Source organism: Sus scrofa, chromosome 9 (assembly GCF_054392235.1).
Source record: "Sus scrofa isolate SSC_HxYL_T2T_F1_AM1 chromosome 9, Sscrofa_HxYL_maternal_Yorkshire_Landrace_v2.0, whole genome shotgun sequence".
In the NCBI taxonomy this organism is placed as follows: domain Eukaryota; kingdom Metazoa; phylum Chordata; class Mammalia; order Artiodactyla; family Suidae; genus Sus; species Sus scrofa.
In genome coordinates this window covers 32,254,859-32,278,866 of record NC_139391.1, presented here as the reverse complement: position 1 = coordinate 32,278,866, position 24,008 = coordinate 32,254,859, and the positions used below count along the sequence as shown (strand labels likewise).

At 35.9% G+C, this 24,008-nt stretch overlaps 1 long non-coding RNA gene across 2 annotated transcripts in view; it reads right to left on the bottom strand.

The window, feature by feature from the left end:
- The window catches only part of LOC146399825 (uncharacterized), a 39,992-nt gene extending 31,254 nt beyond the window's left edge, over positions 1-8,738 (bottom strand). The window contains exons 1-3 of one of the 2 annotated variants that reach the window (XR_014815104.1): positions 8,613-8,738; positions 3,109-3,176; positions 469-604 (exon numbers count right to left, since the gene is read on the bottom strand). This is a non-coding gene — a long non-coding RNA (uncharacterized LOC146399825). Of the gene's footprint in view, positions 1-468; positions 605-3,108; positions 3,246-8,612 lie in introns of those variants that run through there. The other variant, XR_014815105.1, reaches the window with a different exon arrangement.
- Positions 8,739-24,008: the final 15,270 nt, after the last annotated feature.

Below are 24,008 nucleotides of genomic sequence, written 5' to 3'. Positions count from 1 at the left end.
ACATTCAGAGCTAGGTATAGTCAAATATTTCTACCTATTGAGTCATTTGGCTACATGTTCCTTTTCATTAATCCACCATGTTTCTGCCAAGGAAACTGAAAAGCCAAAGACATTCCTGACAGCCAGCCTTTGTTATCCCTCTTGTAAGATTTCCCAGGCTGTCTTGTTCATGCCAATTATGCGCATCTGTGAACTCTTTGTATTTACCAGCTGTATCACTTGCTTTGTCACCTAATGATATACCCTTCTGATATTTATGTCACATGTATATATCCTGTATGTTCAACCCGGCTGAATGCTTCTAGCTACATCTCCTTCAATACCTCATGCAGTGCAATAGGCAGAACTTGTCTAAAGTTATTGAAAAAATTCAACGAAAAAATGACGAATAAATATTTTCACATTCCTGATCAGAGTGATGATGCAAGTTTGTTTTCCAAAGGCTTAATCTCCATGTTTAACATCTTTCCCATTTCTACTCACTGGAAAAGAATATGAGGCATAACATGATAATACATCCTAGTGAATCACCTAGGCAACACCATAACGGCATCCTTCAGAATGTTGGATACATGTTGTTTCTCATCCTCTCTTATGAAACAACCTAAAAGAAAAAGAAGAGGGTATTATTGTGTGGCATCATTCTTTGTTTTTATCCAAGTGAATTTTGCAATCTTAAAATGGTTCTAGAAATTTGGACATTAAAAATATTTTAAAATTAGCTATATGTTACATACTAAAGCACAATTAAATAATATGCTTCTTTTTTTCAAATAGAATGGAGAAAAATATTTTAATTCTTATTTCAATTTTAGACTTTTAAAAATAATGTATAATTATACTCATTTACTAATGGCAACTAATGTTGGTGAAGCATTTACATTTATAAGGTGCTTTCACATCTGTTTCATTCACACCTCTTCATAAGATGGTGATTATTTTCTTTCATATATGAATAAACTCAAATATGTCAAGTGACTTGCAATAAATGTCCAAACTAGACAATGTTCATAGGTCTTATGATTTCAATCCAAAGTGTATTTCAATATTCTCTTTGAGCTTCAAAGGAAAATCTTCCATTGAATGATAAACTTAAGACCAGGAATAATAAAGTATTTCTATGGGTTTAAAGTCCTTAGATAATTTAACCTCTTTCTACTTTTTTTGTGAAAGAAGAGTCCTTACTATCTGGCATGGGGTTTAATAGCATAAGCTCTAGAGGCAGAATCCCTGGGTTTGAAATCTTACTAGTTATGGGATGCTAGGAAAATTTATTTAACTCCTCTTGTGCCTTAAATTCCTAGTCTGTGAAATTGATGCAATAACAGTACTTATCTCATGGAGTTTATGTGAATTGCAAAGTGCTCACCCCAATACCTATCATATAGTCAATTTTCAAAATGTTATTATCACTAATATTATTTTCTTAAAGATGATTACCATTTAATTATGAGTAAATTTACTTGATATATACTATGAACTGTGCTTGACACATTATCTTTGTGTCTCATTTACTTCTGCAAATATTCAATCCTGCAAGATAAAATGTGATTATTCTCATTTTACAAATAAAGATGCTGAGGTTGAGAATGCAAAGGTAGGCAGAAAGTCCAAGGATTCCCCACTAGGTTTTCTACCTAGGTTCATCTAATCTCAACCCTGGTTCTATCCATCTCTCTCTGCTGCCTCTATGATTGGGCAAATGGCTGGAATTTCACGCATGCCTTAGTTTGGTAGCCTTAGAGATGGTGTGTCCAGTGTTCCCAGAGGACAGAGAGCTGTGCTCACCCAGCATGGGATCAGAGCATCTGTTCTCAGTCAACACACGGACTGAAACAGGACTGCCTGTGCTGCCCAAGTATAGTCCTGGGAGGAAGGATGCTGTTCAACCCAGGTTTTCTGATCATTTTATGCAACTCCAATAAGCCACTGCGTTTGACAATGATTCTCTTACTCTGGCTGAAAGGAAGATCAGTCTGGGAGTGGGATTAATGCAAAGAGAATAATGAGCTTAATCTCTCCCTCCCACCATCACCTCCATCCAGTACACACAATTCTGGGAAATCTAACAGATTCAAAATAATAATATACTTAGTTTAATTTAGGTATCTCATCTTTTGTTTAAGAATAAAAATCTTTACCATACAGTTTTCTTGTGAAGAACTGTGAAGTGGTTGAGAGAAATAGAACCTACAGACCAGGAGAAATGAGTAAACATTTTTCAAGGTATGGGAACAGACTGAAGGTAGCAGGAGGTTTCTAAAGTAGGACCTTGGTTTAGGAGGTAGCAGGATTGGTTTAGGGATTAAGAGACAGTGGGTATAAATCCTGGTCTCTAAATGCAAGTTTGCAAGATAGGTCCCTTTATTGTCTTTTAGTTAAAATAAATCTGATTTTCTCAAATCATTTATTTGGAAGGGGAAGGGCCTCTAGCCTCTTGTCCATTATGGCCACCATGGACACCCTACAAGTCTACAGTATCTGAAAGGCCAGAGGGTCTTTGCTCTGGACTGTATGTTTGAAATAGGAATCTTTCCCAAGGCTAAGAATGGTAAAACACAGAGCTCAGCATCTCTAAGTACCTTATATGACTATCCCAATACTTTCATGTCTTTCCTCCTCAAGGCATCAGTACTAAGTAGGACATTATTTGCTCTATTCCAATATTTATCTATTTTCCAATTTGTTTTGTGGTGTTAAAATATCTTTTCCTTTCTCTTCTAATAACTCTTGTTCCTTTTCAAAGTCATGCCCTTCACTTCAAAGGCAATAATAACAACTCCAATTTTTTTTTTAATTTGAAGACAAACAACATTTAACAGCAAAATGTTCACTATCTGAAGTTAAGAGAAAACAAGTATGGCACAAAACTTTAAATATCAGGTGAAAAATATTTATTTAATATCTGTGTACAAATTCATACATAGATAATAAGAAAACTAGAAAAATAGCTCAAAATTCAAAGACTGGAAAAACACAAAAATCTTAAAAATAGTTATTTTTATCTTTATATAGCTTTTTCTCATATTTTCTGGATTGTTGCTCTGCGTATAGTAACAGAGGAAACTAGAAGTTACAATAGAAGAACAGAAGAAGCATGTTAACTACCTGAGGAGATTATGGAATGACGTAGTTGTGATCTCCCCAGCATGCTCAGTCACTGGATAGAAGCTTCCCTGGGAAGGATATGACTCAGTTTGAATGCTGCTGAGGATGGGAAGGTAAGGCAGGTGGAGACTGCTATCCAAAAATCTTCTTTGCTGTAGGCTCTTTTAGAGATCTTAGCAATGCACCTTCACTGGCTTCCATAGTCCATCCCTTACGCTACAAAGATACATACATCTATACAGGTTCAGAAGAAGCTCCTTTATGGTTCTGGTAGACCCCTCTACCTAAGGGGAAACTTAGAAGAGAGATGTTAACAGAGTGAACCACAGCACACATTGGTTCAGTTGGTTTCAGGACCACACAGGTACTCATCTTCCCCCTCCTCCACTATCCATTCTAAATTCCTCTCTCAACTATCCCCTCTACAGGTCTTGGGGTCCACCAGGTGGTGTGACCCAAACTCTCATTCTTAAGTGGTCTGGGCCCTAGGTAATTTACCCTTCCTAGGCCAGGGTTGTTACAATTACAACTGATATGGGTTTATAATTGGTAGGGGAGGTTACAATTGGTGTGGGAGAACCAAGAGATGTCCAACTGGATCCTTTAAACCCCATATATATTATTTTACCTCTTTTATATACAAGCAACCCTACCTCCTCCTGTTTATTAGAAGCAATCATTTCTCCAAAAATAGTGACTCTTCTTATCTGATGATTATTATGCACAAAGAACCCAAAATGGAGTCATGTCTTGTATTTCAATGAGATCCTTGTGTTCCCTGGTAAGAGCATGCTACTTCACAGATCAGGATCACTAAACCAACATACCCTAGAATTGTCAGAACAGGAAACATAAATTCCTTCTCTGGGGTGGGAATTGAGAGGATGGGCACCATTTCACTTTATTCTTTTCTGGGGGGCCATGCCCACGGCATGGAAGTTCCCAGCCAGGCAGCAAACCCAAACCTATGCCACAGCAGCAACCCAAGCCACTGCAGTAATAATGCCAGAACCTTAACCTAGTTCACCACAAGAGAACTCCTCATTTCATTCTTATGATGGACTGATGCTGGGCCAAACTGATCCTTATGACTTAATTTCAGCAAAACTCTGTTACAAGTCAGCAGTTCTGGACACAGAGTCACATGGTACTTTAGAGCCAAGTATTCTGTTGTCACTGGATGCCTAGTGATATCCCAGAAGGTATTACTAAAAAAGTGTCTGCTGCAGATAGCATAGTTCTGCTCTAGAAGCAGAGCCTCCATTGCAGGTCTCCCACTAAGGCTTGCCATTAATTATGCCCTGCATCTCTTTTCTAATCTGGAAACCTTAACATCAAAAAGTCTGCAGGATTGCACTTGCAGTTAAACCTGCTACAAAGCCTTTACCAGTTCTTGCTCCATTCAATACTGGTAAGAGGTGTTTGGATCATAACAGTGGTCCTAGGTTTGGAATGCATTGCCGTCACAACTCAAAGAAGCCTATAGAGTGCTATGTTTACTTATTTGCAATAGGAAATTGTTATGTTTCCCAGTATACAGTCACTGAGTAAATGGCTATAGACAGTGATGTATGGGTAGATACTTTCATAATTAGCCCTCTGGGATTGGGTAGTGGGGAGGGGGGAACATTCTCTTTTGTAATGTTTGCTGATTTCCAGAGCATCAATATGCCCACCATGGCCAATTCCAAGCTTCCACCAAAGATCTGCAAAGAGATGCATCTTTCAACTCATTGGACATGGTAAGAATAAACTCCAGCACACCTCTGGCTGCAGGCCCTTTTAGGGTAGAATTGTCACAGTGCTATAATATCTTACCCCTGACAACCCAGCCATGTGTTTATTTAATGGATTCCAGATCTGAAAATTGACTCAGGTTCAGGAAGTGAGCCTAGCTCTCAACTTCCTATTTCTCTAGTCTTGCCTTCTGATTGTACATATTAGGTAGCATCCTTGTTAGGTGCCCATCTATTTGTCCCTAGGGACACCATGTTCTATCAAGCAACTCCACAACTCTGTGGTCAAGCCTCCTGGGGAGCCCCAGTGACATAATCAGTTGTTATGGTAGTTGTAGCTGACTGCCTTCTGCAATGCCAATTGTCCTCTATTATTTTGGGGCTCTATCATCCCTATGGCCATTAAGGAATCCAGCTCTATGACTGCATCTTTACCATTATCCCTAGTCTTTAGGGAAATGTACCATTGAATTTATTAGTGAAGTTTGTCCCTTTGCACCCGATTCCTGATGGCCTTAGTGTCCATGTCAGGGGGTCCTCTGAACCTAGGCATAGTCCTTTGGTGAGTCCTCTGGCCTCACAAAATATATCCATGTCAGAATGCTCACTCCCTAGCCTTTCCATTTCTTCCTATACCACCTGCCATGACAACTCAGGCAATTCTATTTCACCCCTGTGGACCATCACTTTCTCCAAGTTTTAAAAGCCATGCTTAAAATTCACCCTGTCTAACATCCTTATCAAGAAGTTAAATTCTATGTCTTGAGAAAGTGCTTTCAAGTTAGTGAATTCTTGCTTATATTCAATATTATTTGCGATCCCTTGACCAAGCACCCTTAAAATACCAGGCATAATTCCTTATCTCCTGCTAATAAACCTGCTAGCTTTTCTTGCAGATCCTTTGTGGGTATAATTTTCCCTTCCGTATTTAGGCTTAGCCCATTTCCATCCAGGTTATGTTGGGATTCAGTCCTAACTACTGGCATGGAAGCCAGGAAAGAGATGAGGTTAATGCTCTGAGGAGTCATCTGTTATGAGGGAGATAAACCCACACTGTCTTTCCATACTGGGGAAGTTCTAACTCATTAGGAAGAGTTGGTTACTATATCATGCTCTGGGTTCTAAGCCAAATTTTTAGGATGGTAGCCCCCATATAACCCTCTCCTGTACTTCAGTGGTCTTAGATTTTTCCCAACTAGGATCCTGACCTTAGCATAACAGATCTCTTTGGACTGAGAATTAAAATTCCCTGAAGTTATTATTTTAAGGTCGGATTTCACTCCTAAGCTGTTTCTACTCTTCCACTACATGAAATAAGGGCCAAGAGTCCTGTGGCTCTCATATATAATCTTGTTAACTGTTCTCATTTTTTTCATTATACCTCTGCTAAGCATCCATACAAGTTACTAATAACCAGCCAACTTCCTTGTCCCTCTAGATGTTGTTCCAGCCACACTTTTGAAATGCCTGAATCATCTCACCATCAAGGTCTTTTACATCCACCAGGACTTTTTATCAGATCAGTATTGGTGAAAGTTTTAGCCATTGACCAGTCATCTTGTGCCATGGTTTTTCCATGCTCAGTGTTCTGCCTGGGATGGAGTCCCTCTTGCCAGCAAGGGGAGTGAGTGAGTCAGTCCTCAAACTTCATCTTACAACCTGGTTTCCTAGGCCATTGCTGATATCACTGATATAGTTCTCCAGGAAAAAAGATGCCAGTAGGGAATTAGGCACACAAGACATTTATTGCATGTAAAATTTCTGTGAAAAGTAAAGGAGAGAGGTAGCAGAAGAAGGGTAGGAAGTGAAAGCAATGATAAACATATACTGGGGTAGGCATTGTGAGGACCCCTGCCCTGACAGTGGAGGAAGTTCTGTCTTCCACTTCTATCCTTCTGGGAAGATTAAACCCCAGTTCTGCTTTCTGGTAAGAACTCTCACATCCATTGTTTTCCATGGTCATTGATGTAATTCTCTGATAGGGATAGGGTTTTTAAATACTACCTCCTATGTCATACCTCTTATGACTACAAGGGACTTTGCCTCCTCTGAGGAATACTCATCTTTGTTGCAAATTTGGAAACCCAAAGTGTATGGCTTGATTAATCACAAACTTTTTCAGACTAGGCTCATGGTTTCTTTGGCAAAATGACTTCTTCAAAAATTTAGAAAGCTCCAGATGTATTTGTTTGCTATCAACTTCATATGCCAGCAGCTCTACCCATAAGTTCTTTTCTAGACATAGCACATAGGCTAACATTGTTTCCTCACTCTCTTGCTCCTATGCATCTATTTTACCTTAATTTACCTCCATTGAGGCTATCTGAATATAGGCTTGACTGAGAAGTCCATACCTCAATCTGCTCTTTTATAGCAGGGCTAGGTTCTTTTGCTTAAAAAAAATCTTCATGAGAGACATTTGAGCAAGAAAAGCCTTCTCTTTTGCTATTTGAGGTACAAAGACTTTTCTATACCTCCAAAGTCCCCAAAGAAATTTCTCCTCCTTTTAATCTCTGCTGGAAAACCTTACTGATTCTCAACTAAGTTCATTTTTTAACGCTGCTAGACCTTGTTAAAAACATCAAGGAGTAGCCAACACAGGAAATTTTTGCATTCTCCAAGTATTTCCCTTGAAGTTTTAGGCCTAGTAAGTATTCATCCTGCCTTCCAATTTATCAGAGGGAACTGACTTACTAAATATTTTACCACAATGTTCAAGGATGGCAGATTTCAAGCTCAACTGCTAAGACAATGCCACATAGTTTGGGTTTCTCTTATGAGCAGAATATGACTTCAGGGTACCAATTCAAGGTAGTAGTAAGAGTGACCTAATGAAAAAATCAAAACAATTCAGTGGCTTAATAATTACAGAAGTTTATATCTTTCTCATGAAACATTCTAGAGAAGGTGCTTCACATGGATTAGCAATTTGATAGCAGCTCTACCATCATCAACATGGTGGCTCTGATCATCATTTTTTTTCAAGTCTAAAGAGCATGGAGGAGTTTCTATTGTGGCTCACAATGGATTAAGGATCTGGCACTGTCACAAGCTGTGGTGTATACTGCAGATACAACTCGGATCTGGTGTTGCTGTGTCTGTGGTGCAGGCCTCAGCTGAAGCTCCAATTCAACCCCTGACCCAGGAACTTCCACACACTGCAGATGCAATTTCAAAACAAAAAAACACAAAAAAAACAAAACAAACAACAACAACAAAAAACAAACATGAAGGCACATGTATACAAGCCTAAAGAGGCATGGATTTCTTCTGCTCACATATTTAGAGGAATTTTTTAAACTTATTTTTTAAATTTTTTTATTATTTTATTATTCATGTGAGATAATTCGCAAGGGCTTGGGGAATGCTTGGCTACAATCATAGCCTAGTTACACTTCCATGAGTATGATAGAAAGTAGGAAAGTGTTCTACTTGATATTGATTCTACCCTTTCTTATCAGTGTCAGGTATCTGAAATTGTTTTATCCTCAAACTCAGCATGTTCAGAACTCAACAGAACAGACTTATTATTTTCCCCCATATTCAACTCTTCATCCTGCTTTTTCAACATTTGTTAATGTCATCACCATTCTTCTAGTTGTTCCTTCTCAATATACTGGAGTAACGGTTGCCTCTTTCCTCTCTTTCATTACCCATATCCAACTGGATGACAATATATTATGCTCTTCTTGATTGTTGCCCTCCACATCTTTCTCCTTCTTTCTGCTTCCACATCACCAATTTAGACCATTCTTCATTACTGCTTACCTCAATTATTGTGATGACTTTCTGAGCTGTCTGCACAGCTCCAAATATTTCCCAATTTTCCATATAACTTGACAAAGTAGTCTTTCCGAAGCATATCTCTGAACTATTACTTTTATAATCAATGATTCCTCAGAGTCTACACAAAAATAAACACAAGTTAGCCTGCTGTCCAATCTGAGTATTCTTGTATTCTATGTTTTTTGCTTTTATTCCAAACTTTCCAAAAAACATGAGCTGCCAATACCCAAATAAATAAATCCTGTGTTTTCCCACTTCTTGGTAATCCTATTCTGCAGTTTTAAATTAACTTTTACCTTATTTTTAGAGATAACATAGGCTCTGGAGAACTTATTTCTAATCTCAGCCCCACTACTAGCTTGTTGACCTTGACAAATCATCTAATATCTCTAAGACTCTGTTTCATCACTTCTAAAATGAAGATAAAAACACCCGCTTCACAAGGCTGTTTATAGGAATAAGTACGGTTGACCTTAATAAAGTGCCTATGGATAATAAGTATTCAATTAAGGTCAATTTGTCTTTTATCTATTGAAATTTTGCCTATTTATGGTAATTACTTCCTCCATTAAGCTTACTGTATTACTTACAGTTTTGGCTAGTCTGTTCACAGATAAATTCCCAAATATAAATGTGCTTGTGTAGTTGGGTTTTCTCTCTTACTCCCATGCTATTGTTAAAAGATAAAAATGTCTTGTGTAGTCCACTAGTACAAGGTGAATAAGAGACATACAAAATAGATCTAAACACAATCTATAGCTTGGAAGAAGTACAGCCAAGACCTTGGTCTAGCCAAATCCTAGTCAAGTCACAAATGTAGGTATGGGAATAAATGATTTGTTGTCCTAGGCCAATGAGTTTGGAGTAGTTTGCTATAAAGTATTGTTGTAACAAAACTAATAGATACATGTTGTAATATTAAACATACTACACTCAACAGACACTAAATAAATTCTACAAAATTTGATTCAAGTAACAACTGTAATCACATACAGATAATTGTGTTCCCTTAAATAAAAAATTTATATTAGCAAAAAACCAATTGTATAAGATCCTAGCTCTTTCATTGTTAGAAACTGCAATTCACAAACCACCAGGTTGGAGAAGGTGGGACAAGATGGAGTAGAGAGATCCTGGGCTTGCCTCTTCCCATGGACACAAACTATAATCACAACTTCCCATAGAGAAACTATCTCTGAGAATAACACAAAGATTAACATAAAAGATTTCCCACAACTAAAGATAAAAAGGAAAAGCCACATAGAGATAGGTAGGAGGGAGACATGGCTTGGCCAGGACCCATACTCACAGTGTTGCAGTCCATCTGTGGGAGGGATATCACAGCCTTAGAGGTTCTCCCTGAGGAACAAAGGCTCTGAATTCCACCTTGGTCTGCCCCAATTAGGGAAGCTGCACTGGGAAAACGAGCCTTATAGCAACTGGCTTTCAAGACCAGAGGGGCTTACATCTGGGTGAGTCAGAGGGCTGTAGGAAGATTCTACTCTTAAAGAATGCATACATAAACTGACTTGCTCCTAGTCTCAGCATAGAAGCAGCAGACTGAAAAGTGAAGATCATACATGAAAAAGACTCATTGACTAATTTTAGGGCATGTGCTCAAGGGTCATGGATCAATCGGAACTCTGGGTATGAAGAAACTAGTGGACTAGTTTGTGTTTGTGTGTGTGTGTGTGTATGTGTGTTTGTATGCATTATGTTGTGAACAAAAGTTGGTATGCTTCCAAATTAGTTCCCCTATTCAGCCAGGCCCAGTAGCTATCCTCAGTTGGCAGTGCCAAACCTGATGTACACCCTTGGCAAAACTCCTCCAAAGTAGACGTGCACCTTCCAGTCCTGGCTGGCAAGAGAGCATCTCTAAAGTGGCCCTGCACCACACCAACCCTGGTGGGAACAATTGCCTGGCACTAAAGCCCCTCTAACGTTGTCTCCTGCTTTGCCAGTTCCACCAGTGCTCCTTCAAAGTGCACATTGATATAAAGGCTGGCACTGAACACTATGGCATCAACAGTTGCAACTGAGCAACTTCAGCAAGCCACACCAGGGGCCAGCTCTGTACACTAATGAAACCACAGCATACATAGCCCAGCCACAATAGGAGAATACATGCAGCCAACATAGGAGACATGTCTGGAGCCCCTGGCTCTGCTGACCAGGGGTGGGAGGTGGTGGGAGGATGTGCTACTGAGCCACATAGGATATTTTCTACCCAAAGCCACGCCTCAAAGATTGGGGAGATATAGCTAATCTACCAAATACATAGAAACAAACAGAGAGTTAGGCAAAATTGGGAGACAAAGGGATATGCTCCAAACAAAAGAACAAGACAAAAACTCAGAAAAAGTAAACAAAATGGAGATAAGCAATCTTCCAGATAGGAAATTCAAAGTAATGATTATTAAGATACTTACAGAACTAGGGAGAATGGACAAATACACTGAGAACTTCAACAAAGAAAAAATTTTTTTTAAAAATCAGAGCTGAAAAATACAATAACAGAAATAAAAAATAAAGTAGAGGGAACCAACTTGAGATTGGATAATGCATAAGAAAAGAAAGCAATTTGGAAAACAGGCTAGTAGAATTCATCCAATAGAACAGCAAAAAGAAAAAAAAAAACATTATCGACAAAAAAGGATAGTCTAAGGAAGCTTGGGATAAAATCAAGCACATTAATATTCACATTATAGGAATCCCAGAAGAAGAGAGAAAGAAAGGAACAGAAAAAATATTTGAACAAATAATGGCTAAAAATTTTCCTAATCTGGTGAAGGAAATAGACACCCATGTACAGGAAGCACAGGGAGTCCCAAATAAGATGAAACCAAAGAGACCCAGTTGAAGACACTTAATTAAAATGTCAAAAGTTAAAAACAAACGGAGAATTTTCAAAGCACCAAGATAAAAGGAACGTGTTACAAACAAGGGAGCCCCAAAAAGACTATTAGCTGACTCTACAGCAGAAATTTTACAAGCCATAGAGAATGGCATGATATATTCAAAACACTGAATATTTAAAAAAAGAAAAAAACAAAAACTAAAACTTATAACCGAGAATACTCTATCTGGAAAGTTTATTAGGAACGAAGGAGAAGCAAGTTTCCCAGAGAAGCAAAAGCTGAGTTTATGACCACTAAATTGAACTCACAAAAAAAGTGAAAGTGAACTTTTTTAAATAGAAAAAAGGCCACACTAGAAATATAAAAATTATGAAAATGAAAATATCCTTGGTAAAGGCAAAAACATAGTAAAGGTACTGGATCAACCACCTATATATATCTAGTATGACAGTTAAAAGACAAAGCTAGTAAAATCTTGTATAACAATAATAATTAGATAAGGAATGCACAAAACAAAAAATATGTAAAAGAAAGTGTCAAAAAACAGACTGTTGGGGGCAAGGGGTAAAAATGTGGTGCTTTTAGAACATGCTCAAACTTAAGCAACCATCAACTTAAAATTGACTGCTACATACATAGGTTGTTACAAAGGAGCCTCATGGTAACCACAAATGAAAAACAAATAATAGATACAGAAAAATCAAGAGAAAAGAATGTAAACATAATGTTAGAGAAAGTCATCAAATCACAAGGGAAGAGAGCAAAGAAGAAAGGATTGAAGAACAACAACAAAAATAACCAGAAAAAAATAAACAAAATGGCAATAAGTACAAACTTACCAATAATTATTTTAATTGTAAATGAAATAAATGCTTCAATTAAAAGACATAGGGTGGCTTAATGAATATTTAAAAAAAGACAAATATATGCTGCCTACAAAAGATCAAAACACACACACAAATTTAAAGTGAGGGGTGAAACATGATATTTTATGCGAATGGAAGCAAAAAGAAAGCCAAACTAGCAATACTTGTATCAGAAAATTAGACTTTAAAACAAAGACTTAAACAAGAGACAAAGAAAGACATAAGATAAAGTGATAAATCCAAAAAGAACAAATAAAGCATATAAATATATATGCAGCCAACACAGGAGCACCTAAATACATTAAATGAATATTAACAAACATAAAAGAGGTATTGCCAGTAATACAATAGTAGAGGACTTCAACAGGCCGGTTATATCAGGGGTTAGATCATTTAGACAGAAAATGAATATGAAAAGTTGGCACTAAGTTGTTTAAATGACACCTTAGACAATATGGAGCTATTAGATATATATAGGACATTCCTTGAACAGCAGAATACACATTCTTTTCAAGTATACCTGTAACATTCTCCAGGATAAATCATATGTTAGGCAACAAAAAAAGTCTCAATAAATTTAAGAAGATTGAAATCATATCAAGCATCTTTTCTGACACAATGGTATGAGCCTAGAAATCAACTCAAAGAAAAAAAGCTGAAAAAAAAAAACTATATAGAGTCTAAACAACATGTTACTAAACAACCAATGGGTCACTGAATAAATCAAAGAAGAAATAAAAATGCTTGGAGACTAAAATGGAAACACAACATTCCAAAGTCAATGGGTTGAAGCAAAGGCAGTTTTATCAGGGAAGTTTATAGCAATACAAGCCTATCTCAGGAAATAAGTAAAATCTCAAATAAGCAATCTAATCTTACACCTAAAAAAAAGAACAAACAAGGTCCAAAGTTAGTAGATGGCAGAAAATAATAAATCATATTGGAAATAAATTAAATTAAAAAAAACACAAAATATCAATGAATCTAAGGGTTGGTTCTTTGAAAAGATAAACAAAATTGGTAAAACTTTAGCAAGATTCATTTAAAAAATAAAGAGAAAGGGCCCAAATAAATAAAATCAGTAATGAAAAAGAAGTTAAATCCAATGAAATGAAATACAAATTATTCTAAGAGGGTGCTATAAAAAATGATATGCAAACTAGACAGCCTAGAAGAAATGATAAATTTTTAGAAACATATAATCTTTCAAGACTGAATCAGGAAAAAATAGAAAATATGAATATTCTGATTACTACAAATGAAATTAAATCAGTGATCAAATAACTCTCAACAAACAAAAATACAGGACCAGATGGTTTCACAAGTGAATTCTATAAAACATTTAAAGAAGACTTAATACCTTCTCAAAGTTGTCCAAAATAATTAAAGAGAAAGGAATGCTTCACAACTCATTCTAAGAAGCCAGTATCACCCTGATAGCAAAACCAGGCAAAAATACCATAAACACACACACACACACATACACACACACACACACAATTACAGGCTAATATTACTGATGGACATAGAGGCAAAAATCCTCTACAAAATATTAGCTAACTGAATTCATTAATATATTGAAAGAGTCATACACAATGAGCAAGTAGGATTTATTATAGGGATACAAGGATGATTTAATATCCAAAATCGATCAACATTACACACCACATTAACAAACTGAAGTACAAAAATCATATGATCATCTCAAAAGACACAAAAAACTATTTTAATAAAATTCAACATACATTGATGATAAAATTTCTCCATAAAGTGGGTTTAGAGAGAACATATCTCAATATAATAAAAGCCACAAACTCACAACCAACATCATACTCAATGGTGAAAAGCTGAAAGCATTTCCCCTAAGATCGGGAACAAGACAAGGATGAATCACTCTCAATAATTTTATTAAACATAGCTTCGTTTATTCCTACCCATAGCAATAACACAAGAAAAAGCAATAAAATAGTATCCAAATTGGAAAGGAAAAAGTAAAATTGTTGCCATTGCAGATGACATGATACTGTATATAGGAAACCCTAAAGATGTCACCAAAAAAACTACTAGAATTCATCAATGAATTCAGTAAAATTGCAGAATACATAATTAATGTATAGAAATGTCATTTTTGACAACATGGATGAATGCAGAGGGTATTATACTAAGTCAAATAAGTCAGAGACTTACAAATATATTTATATGTGGAGTCTAAAAAAAAGGACAAAAGATCCAGCAAACAAAACAAAACAGAAACAGACTAATAGATACAGAAAGAAAAATGGTGGTTTGCCATAGGGGAGGGGAGTGGCAGGCAAAATAGATGAAGAGGATTTAGAGATACAAACTTCTAGTTACAAAATAAACCGTGAGGATGTAAAATACAGCATAAGGAATACAGCCAATAATACTGTCATAATTTTGTTTGGTGACAGATAGTTACTCTTCCTGTTCTAGTGATTTCTTTGTAATGTATTTGATGGGTCATTATGTTGTAAACCTGAAACTAACATAACATTACACACCAACCATACTTCAATTAACCCTCCCCAAAACAGCACCTCAATGCAGCTGTTCCATGTCAATGTCAGTCATCCTGAAAATGGCAATAAATTGTGCATGGCGTTACAGGGCACAAGGAGTATACAGTATACTTCTTTTTTAAAATGACTCATGTGGAATAAAGTTGGGATTCAATTTTAACTGTGCTTTGAAGTTTATGAAATCTTCACAACAAAATACTGATAGACTGTCTCATTAGGTTTGGGGAAAAAGTCACTAAATGATCCTTTCTTGTTCTTGGAAATTGATTCAATATATCAGATGCAATGACAGATACTTGTAACACACTATCCTATTTAAATTCAAATTATAAATTATCCCTATGAAATAAATATTATTTTCTCCACAGAGTTTAAATTGCCCTCCATAGACTAAACAGGTCAGATCCAGGATTCAAACACAGATATGCCTGACTTCAAAAAATATCCTTTCACTGTGCCACACACTGAGAAAAACATTGAATTTATTCACTTAGGCAAATGGGGTGCCAAAACTAATTTAACTGATAACTTTTAAAAAATAAATTGTCAATTACTCACATTTAACTTTGGTTGAGCTTCAACTAAATATATACAGCACATCTGTTTAATTAGAGGTCGCTTTTTCAGCGGTCTTTGGATTCTTGCAAATTCATTCATCTATTCGTTTATTAAAAAGAAAGTCACTGATTTTAAGCATTTTCCGAACACCGTTTTGGAAATTTGGGAGGTAAAACAGAAAATATGGCCCCTACCTGCAGGGTATTTACAGTCTAATTGGGAGATGGACTTGCAAACAAATAACTCAAACATAATAGTAATTAGAAAAGTTCTAATTAAACAAGATCTACACTCATCAGATTGGCAAAAATTAAAATTCTGTATAATGCTGAATGCTGGCAGGGATATGAGAACCCGGAATGTGGGAATCATGATACTGTACTACCTACCATTGTCTAATGATGAATTTTGTTTTAGACATGTTAAATTTGCAAAGTCTGTGTGATACCCAAGTGAGGGCATCAGGCTGCAAGTAGGATATTAAAAAGTTTAGAGTTAGAAAAGTGTTCTCTGAAGGAAGTATAACTCGAGTAGTTTTATAGCCATGGAAGCCAAAACATAAACAAAAACAAATAACTAAACTAAAAGACCTCTGATCAGAGGAGATTCAAAGTCTGGTCATTAAATGTTGTGCCTGTAGTGAAGACTGGGTGAGACTTGTTTATCATGAGTTTTACTAGGGGCCAGTTCAAAGAAAGGACATGGCTGAATGAGCCAAGGTATTGATGAGATGCTAATGAGAGGAGGAGTTTTGAGTCAGCTGACCCAGGTTCCCAGGCAGTCCTTAGACTCTGCAGCTTTTCCTTTCTCTGGATTATTTCATGGAAACTATAAATCCTTCCCCAGAGCAAAGCAGAAACATATTTCAGAGTGTTATATATCCTCTGATAAACCCCAGGTTAAAAATACCTGGAAAGATTATTATTATGACCCTTTTCTCTGTCCTTTTTTTTTTTCCTTTTCACCTAATCAGGTTTTCCCAAAATCTATCAACAAGTGGCAACGCACTTCACTTCACATGACAACATTGGCCTTAACATTGATTTCACTGTGATCCCATTGTGGCATAAGCTCATAGCTATTCTAGTCTTTCTCATTAGCTTTGGAGTAAAAAAAGTTAACTAAATGGTACTGTTCCTGTTCTTGGAAATTGATATAAAAGAAACTTAAATTGCTGTTTTTGTTTTCTCTTCTTTGTGTCTGTATGATATGTTAGGCTGCTATTTATAAAGCTATCTTCTGGATTCCATTTCAGAGGCCAAGCAGCATATTAATAGTGACAAAAAACTGAACTTGTGTCTCCTGGATGAGGAAATTAAATGCTGGTGATTTAATCTCATGACGGGGTGACTGCCAGACAATAACACACACATACACACTCACAAAACCTAAAGCCTTGGTAATGAATGTTGAAAACTCTAGATAGGAGTACTTTCCTTCTTCATAAAATTATGGAAATTAATAATAGGAAAGAATGTCTAATCGAATGAACTCATTGTGAGCTTTTTACTATTATTTATACTATGTTACTTCCAGTTCAGTTTTAAGTCTAAAACAATGACTTTCCCAGGTTTTTTTCCCTTGGAGTCTAGGGAACTTACTTCTGACACTATTTTTTTTAATATCTAGCACACACCTTACTTTCATCCATCTACCCCCCAAAATGGAAAAATAGAGTGGAAATAACACTAGATGGAAATCAGAACATCTCAGGTCTAATCCTGCTTCAGATAAGAACTGTGTATCTTGGAGTCAGACCCTATACCTCTCTGATGTTCTGATTTGGAAACTGAGGACAATACTTTCCTTGTCTATCTGATAAGGGTGTTGTAAGGATCAAACAGTAGAGTATTCAAAGTGTTTCTGTTAAGCTGGGCTCAAATTTTAAATGAAGAAATCATTGCTCAGGCAGATTGTCTTGAGTAAATACATAACCTTGTTACAGGGCTAGGACCTAAAAATTTGACTCCAAATCTGGTGGAATATATGAACTTCTTTGGTAATTAATACTCAGAAAAACTGCTTAAAGGGTGTGTGTGCAAGGGTGGAATGTGAGATGCTGCCTGCATCCTCAAGGGACCAGCTGGATTAAGTTTAGATGGCTGTTGAACCACTTTATAAAAAGGGAGGGCCCTAATAATTATGGGTGTTTTTATTTTGCAAAGCACTGTTTACAAATGTGAGGTCAGAGCTGGGTTGTTTGATACAACAGCAGAGATATAAAAGACAGGGAGAAGGAAAGAGAGAAATCCTAAAGTTTGGTCATTAAATTAGGAACTTTGGATGAAAACAAAAATATTAAATGCGGAATGGTATTAAACTGTTTGCTCTGCTCTGTGGTGTGAGATGTAAACGTTTTTCTCCGACCCACATGAAATCTTTATTACAATCGCTCTTTCCCAGTGCTTCATGGAGGAGGTTTGCTTTGGGGCAGGAGGTGGCAGGGGGGTGGGCTACAAAACCCTGAGTTCTACATCAAGGCTGCGGCAGAACCAAACCAGAGGCTGCCCCCTGGAGGACAGCCAGAAAAGAGTTCCATGGAGATTAAGAGATAAAAAACTGAACAACAGAGGTCCATAAATAATCTTATTTTATTGTTGCAACCAGCCAGCTCCTGAGTCTGACAGAGAACAGCTAACAACTTAGCATCCCAGAGAAGGGAGGAGTGGCTGTGTCATAATGTCATCTTTCCACTCTTCACCATAGTTACAATGATTTTATTTCTTTAAAGCTACATGAGGAAAAAGGGGGAAGGATGCACACAGTGTGACCTGTTTCCAACAATAAATTTTATCTTTCCTCCATACCCTCTCTCCACCAAAATATATCTCAGCCATATTTTAGGATTAACCATATAGAAACCATCGCCTCTCCTCATTACAATTAGTTATTCATTCCAACACACCATAGTGTTTTTCTTTCATAAGAAAAAGCAGTATGGATCTATGGCATCAGTTTAAAGTAACTATGTAAACATGTGAAAGACTCATATATCAAATCCCTTTAATACTGTAAATTTTATTTGAAAAGAAATTCAGATCGATTTTGATTATTCACTGCTTTATCCACAGAATATCCAGCTTTATCACCATACATTCATTCACTGATGCTTGCTTTTACCTTAGTACACCTGATTAAAATCTTTGACTAGATGTATCAACTGGTTCATGAAGCATTTTGCACATATCTTTAATGGCACAGTTATCGAAATAACATAACACTTCCTTTTTATTATGCTTACAAACCAGAAATGCAAGTTGGTGAACTTTGGATTTTTGCAGAGGTTGAGGTGCTACAGGATTTACAGGATAAGAGTTGAGAAAATGTAAACAAGCTGCAATGTGAAGGGCAGTACTGCAGAAAGAGGAACTGTCACCTCCAAATGCCAACATGCCCTCATTGAAAGACACCCCTGTATTCTCTGAGATGGCAGAGGCTCACAGATTCATTAAAAGAGAATTCCAACTTTTTAATTTTTGACTTGTCTATGTGAAGAACTCCAAAGATTAAACTACTGTGCTTATTATACAACCTTGCTTCACTCTACAGGTGATAAGTAGGGAGTGATGTAAAGCATTATCCAATCTATTGGAGCCAGTCATACCATCATGTGCTATGATGCTGGTTCTCTCATCAGGGCAACCAAATATGCCAACACCTATATCCACCATTACTACTAAATCAATAAGAAACTGGGTGTTATTAACCAGTTGTTTTTAAAAACATGATTGAGTTTTTACTTTCTATTATTCAATCATTCAATAACAGATAAAATAAATGGCCACTTTATGTCTAAAGGTTAAAGCCAGTTAAAGACAACATCATAGATCTCTTGATGGCTGATGAATGAATACTAAATGCAAGGAGATTTTGACAAAGATTCTTTGGTCCTATTCAGGGTCAGAAGGAAAGAATTTTTTGAAAATTATCAGGGACAATTATGGATGTAAGAGAGATACTCACACTGCATATTTCACATTTGAGATATTTTAAAGGTTCATAAATTTCTTACAGTATGCACTATAATTGTAACTATGCTGAATCAATAAATCTGATAGCTATAACACTATTCAATATTATTGTATACTATGCAGATAAGAGGTGATGAATCCATCATTAAAGCAATTTTACTTGCTTATTTAAATATACATCTAGACAGTGAAAATAAAACTACATAGGATTAACCAAAATCCAGAGAGACAGAGAGAGATTTATATTCCTGATAAATTTAATTATTGAGGTTTGGGGAGCACAACGCCCCAGAGACAAAGAATATTATTCTTAATCTATGACCCATGACTTCCCTTTAGGAAAAAATTTCTTTGTCCACAATATATATTTTCATTGATTCTTATCTTCCCACTATTGTTACTGAGGCTTTAAAAGCAATCAGCTTAATGTTTTTAAAGCCTGGTTTAAAAATCCAGGATGGGTTGAAGATTTCTGGCTCACTAAATTCTTTATAGATTTTTAAGGGTCTGGAAATCTGATATTTCTCATTTTACCAGAAATACTTTTCAGCCTGAAGTTTCACTAACGTTTCTAACAGTTTAACTAACTGCCTAATTAGATGCAAGATCTTGATATTAAATACAACAAAGTTTCTCAATGGACTTCTTTGATACTCTTTGAACTTATTAGTTGTACTGATGCTTTACTAGATAGTGAGACTTTATATCCAAAAGGTAATAAGTAATGCATATAGGCATTGAAAATATGGGATCAGCTGACAGTTCTACATTGAGATCTAGAAGTAGATTAGATGACTGCAATTAAAAGATGAATATTTTAAAATTAAACTAAATGTTTTCGCCATTGCAAAACTCAGCACTGTGGTTAGGCTTACTATGCCTTATTTAGGAGTAGTTACTACTCATTATGAGACTGTTGAACCAAGAACATCAATTACCCAGCTACTGAGATGAAAACTCCATTACTCTTATTTATTATCATTTCAATTTGGCCACATACTTACCATACCTCTGAACCACTTCTGATTTATTCTCTCTCCTTTATTAGCTGTTTTAGCCAATCTAATTCTGTTTGTATAAGATAAGAACACTGGATCTTCAAGAAACCAAAAGGAGTTTTTATTAGGTGATTATTACAGCATGAATAAGAAGTTAGAGTCTTACTAAAAATATCTATCTAGGAATGAGATACTTTTGGAAAACTTTTTGAAAAAATATGGAACATATCTTAAGAATTATTTTAGAGTATGAGAAAACAATTTTAACAAGGTTTCCGGAAATTTGTTTATTAATTTAAAAATTATAAAAATTCAAAGATCACATTAGGAGTAGATTTTTAACTGGAAGAATATAAAATATGGAATTAAAATCTAACCATGAACAAAAAATCAGAACATAACTACAGTAATTTTCCAACCTCAAGTTCAACCCTTGTTTATACTGATCTGTAAAATTAATTAGAGAATACTGGGGAGAATAAAAATATATTAATTAAAATATTAGTAAGATAACCAAATTCAAAATATGAGTGTTTATCAGAATATTCTTCAAATCAAATGACTATCACATTTAATCCTGGGCCCAACATGGCACTGTGTAGAATGTAGTTGGCCACTCAGTTGGGCTGGTTATAATACAGACTACCTGGTTTCCAAAGACTAAATATATAGTATTAACAAAATACTATTACTAAGATTTTTTTACTATATTCAAATTTATAAAATACTTCATCTTATCCTTAATTCCCAACAATATCTCTGTGAAAATTTAGGAAAAATTATCTAATGTTATGCACTTGGGAAACCGAGAATACAAGCTGCTAAGTGATTTGACCAAAACTGCAAGGGTACTAAGGGGCAGTAGATGAAGATCAAAGATAGATAACCTATCTCTGGTTACTACACTCTCCCATTCATCTCTCTCATCTTTGATACCTCCCATTAGCTGAGGAAGCCCTGATGAGAATATTGTGGTTTTTCAACATAATGAAACAAAGCACTGAATGGAAAGCATTCTAATTCTCAAATTCTTATAAATGTGTGTATTCATTCATTCAGCACCTACTTAATGAATGCCTACTATTTGCCTGGCCCTATTCCTGACATTGTGGGTTCGGTATCAGTAGTGAACAAAATAGATGCAAATCTCAGCCCTTATTTTAGTATGGAGAAATAGATATACAATAAAAATTACAGGACTCCGATGTAGTAAGTTAAAAAGTAGTAAATTCTACAGAAAAAAAATATAAAAACAAATAAGGGAAGTTGGTAGTGCCAGGAATGTGGGAAGTTGGGAGAAATATGAACAAAGGAGGCAAGAATCTTAAGGATAACTTGGAAATAGAATTCAATAGAACACAAAGCTCAAAGACTCCAAGGTGAATTGTATAGGGAGAGGTTAAGGAAGGGCAAAACAAAAACAAAAACAAAGAAAAAAAAACAGCACAGTAAGAAATAAATGTCACAGCAGCAACAATGGGGTACCAGATGGAATGGGGCACTGTGGATCATTTTAAGAACTTTGGCATTTACTCCAAATGGAGAGCATCAGAGGGAAAAAAAGTCTGTTTCCAATCAGTGGTTAGATAGCTATATATTTAGTATTGTTTCAAAACTCTAACATAATACTGTGCCTCTATTCTTCCATATTTCTTAAACTTTAAATAGGAAGGACAGACAAGACATTACAACTATAACCACAAATAAATGCAGCACTATAATTTAATAGTGGCTCTAAATCGAGCAATTTTGTAACTATAAATTGTGAAATAAAACAACTGCTTTTTTCAGCTAAATTTTTATCCTTTAAAAATGATCGGATGCCCAGTAACCAAGATGAAATCCACACTGTGGGAAGCAATAAATATAACGGATTGACTGATGTATAGGTAAAATGTTCATATGTGATAAAAGAGTACTAAAACTGAAATCAAATAATATGACTTGAGTCCAAGTTCAGCTATATGTGTGATTCTGAGCAATTCTTCTGTTTTGTCTACCTCCAAAGAGTGTTATAAAAATTGAATGAGACTCTGTGCATAAGCACTAAAAATTACTGTAGACATGTAATAAGTTAATATAAGTAGTAGTAATGATACAATTTAGAAATACTCAAATAACAGCAAGTGGGATTTACATATACAAGTTAGGTTAACTGAGACGGTTAACTATGGAGAGCTACTTCCTACCTCTTGGTAAATGAGAATGTTGTCTGGAAGCCCATCTAAAATTTCATCCAGTCTTGTTCTCCTCTGCTCATACTGAGTGTACATATTTCCCCTGAGCTCCAGACTCATTTCCAGGAGCTTATTGAATATATCCACAAGTATGCAACCTCCAAATTAATATTTACCAAACTAAGTTCACTATCTTTCTCCTTCAATACTTCTCTTCACATTGTCCCTCTCTTAGTGAGCAGAGCTGCCATCTACCCAATTCCTCAAGCTACAAACCTGAAAGTCCATGTAATCCTCACTACCCCTCACAGCCTCCATCATTTGAGAACATGGATTCTAGAATCAATGCTTAAGGGCTTGATTTAGCCTTGGTTCTGCCAGGCATTGAGACCTCAGCATAAAAAAAAATTAACCTCTCTATACTTCAGCTTCTTTATTTATAAAATGAGTATTAAATGTGCTACACCATGGGGTGCATATAGCATATGAGGATTAAACATACACATCCCACATATATCATGGAACAGTTGTATACTTGGGGGTAATATCAACGTTCTCTATTATGGGTCTTATTATTACTATTGTTTCATTGTTATTAAACCATACAAATTCTACCTCAGGATGAGCCAGTGACTCTAACTGTATCCTTTCTTCCATTACCAGAATGTTATTGAAGAATGTGTGTGTGTGTGTGTGTGTAACTGAGTCACTTTGCTGTATAGCAGAAATGAACATAACATTGTAAACCAACCATACTGCAATAAAATTTTAAAATGATAATAATAAAGTAAGAGTTAACTAAAAAAAAAAGATTGCTGAGCTAAAAAAAAAGAAGTGATTCCCAATTCTGTTTCTGGACAAATGCGATCCTGATTCCAAAAGAATTACTGGATAAGTGAAATAAAGATTTTAATCATCAGAGATTCTGAATAAATAGGTCTCATGTATAGTCCAGTAATCTCTATTTTAACAAGCTGCAAAGTAAGACTGCTTCTGTACCTTTTTCCTAGCATTGATATGTCCAGCTATAGGGGCAGTAGCTGAAATCTAGCTCAGGATACTTTTTGCAAGCCAATTTTGTGTGTTCTAAGAGGAAGGAACACAGCTTCTAACATACAATAAATCTCTGTAGGCACTAAGGTGGTCCTTCTTAGAGGATATTGAATTTAATTATAAATAAAGAGGAATTTACTGATAATATTAAGGCAGACTGAGACCTGGAATTTAGGGCCCTTCCATGCAATGCTTGCACCTGGATAAACATCTCTTTAGGCAACAAAATACAAAGAAACTATAAGGGACTAAAAATAACTCTGTGAATGCACAGTTGGAATAAATTATGGACAAGATACAAAAAGACCAAAAAGCCCAACTGCCACTTCTGAAGAGTGGGGGCAAAAGCAGGGTGTG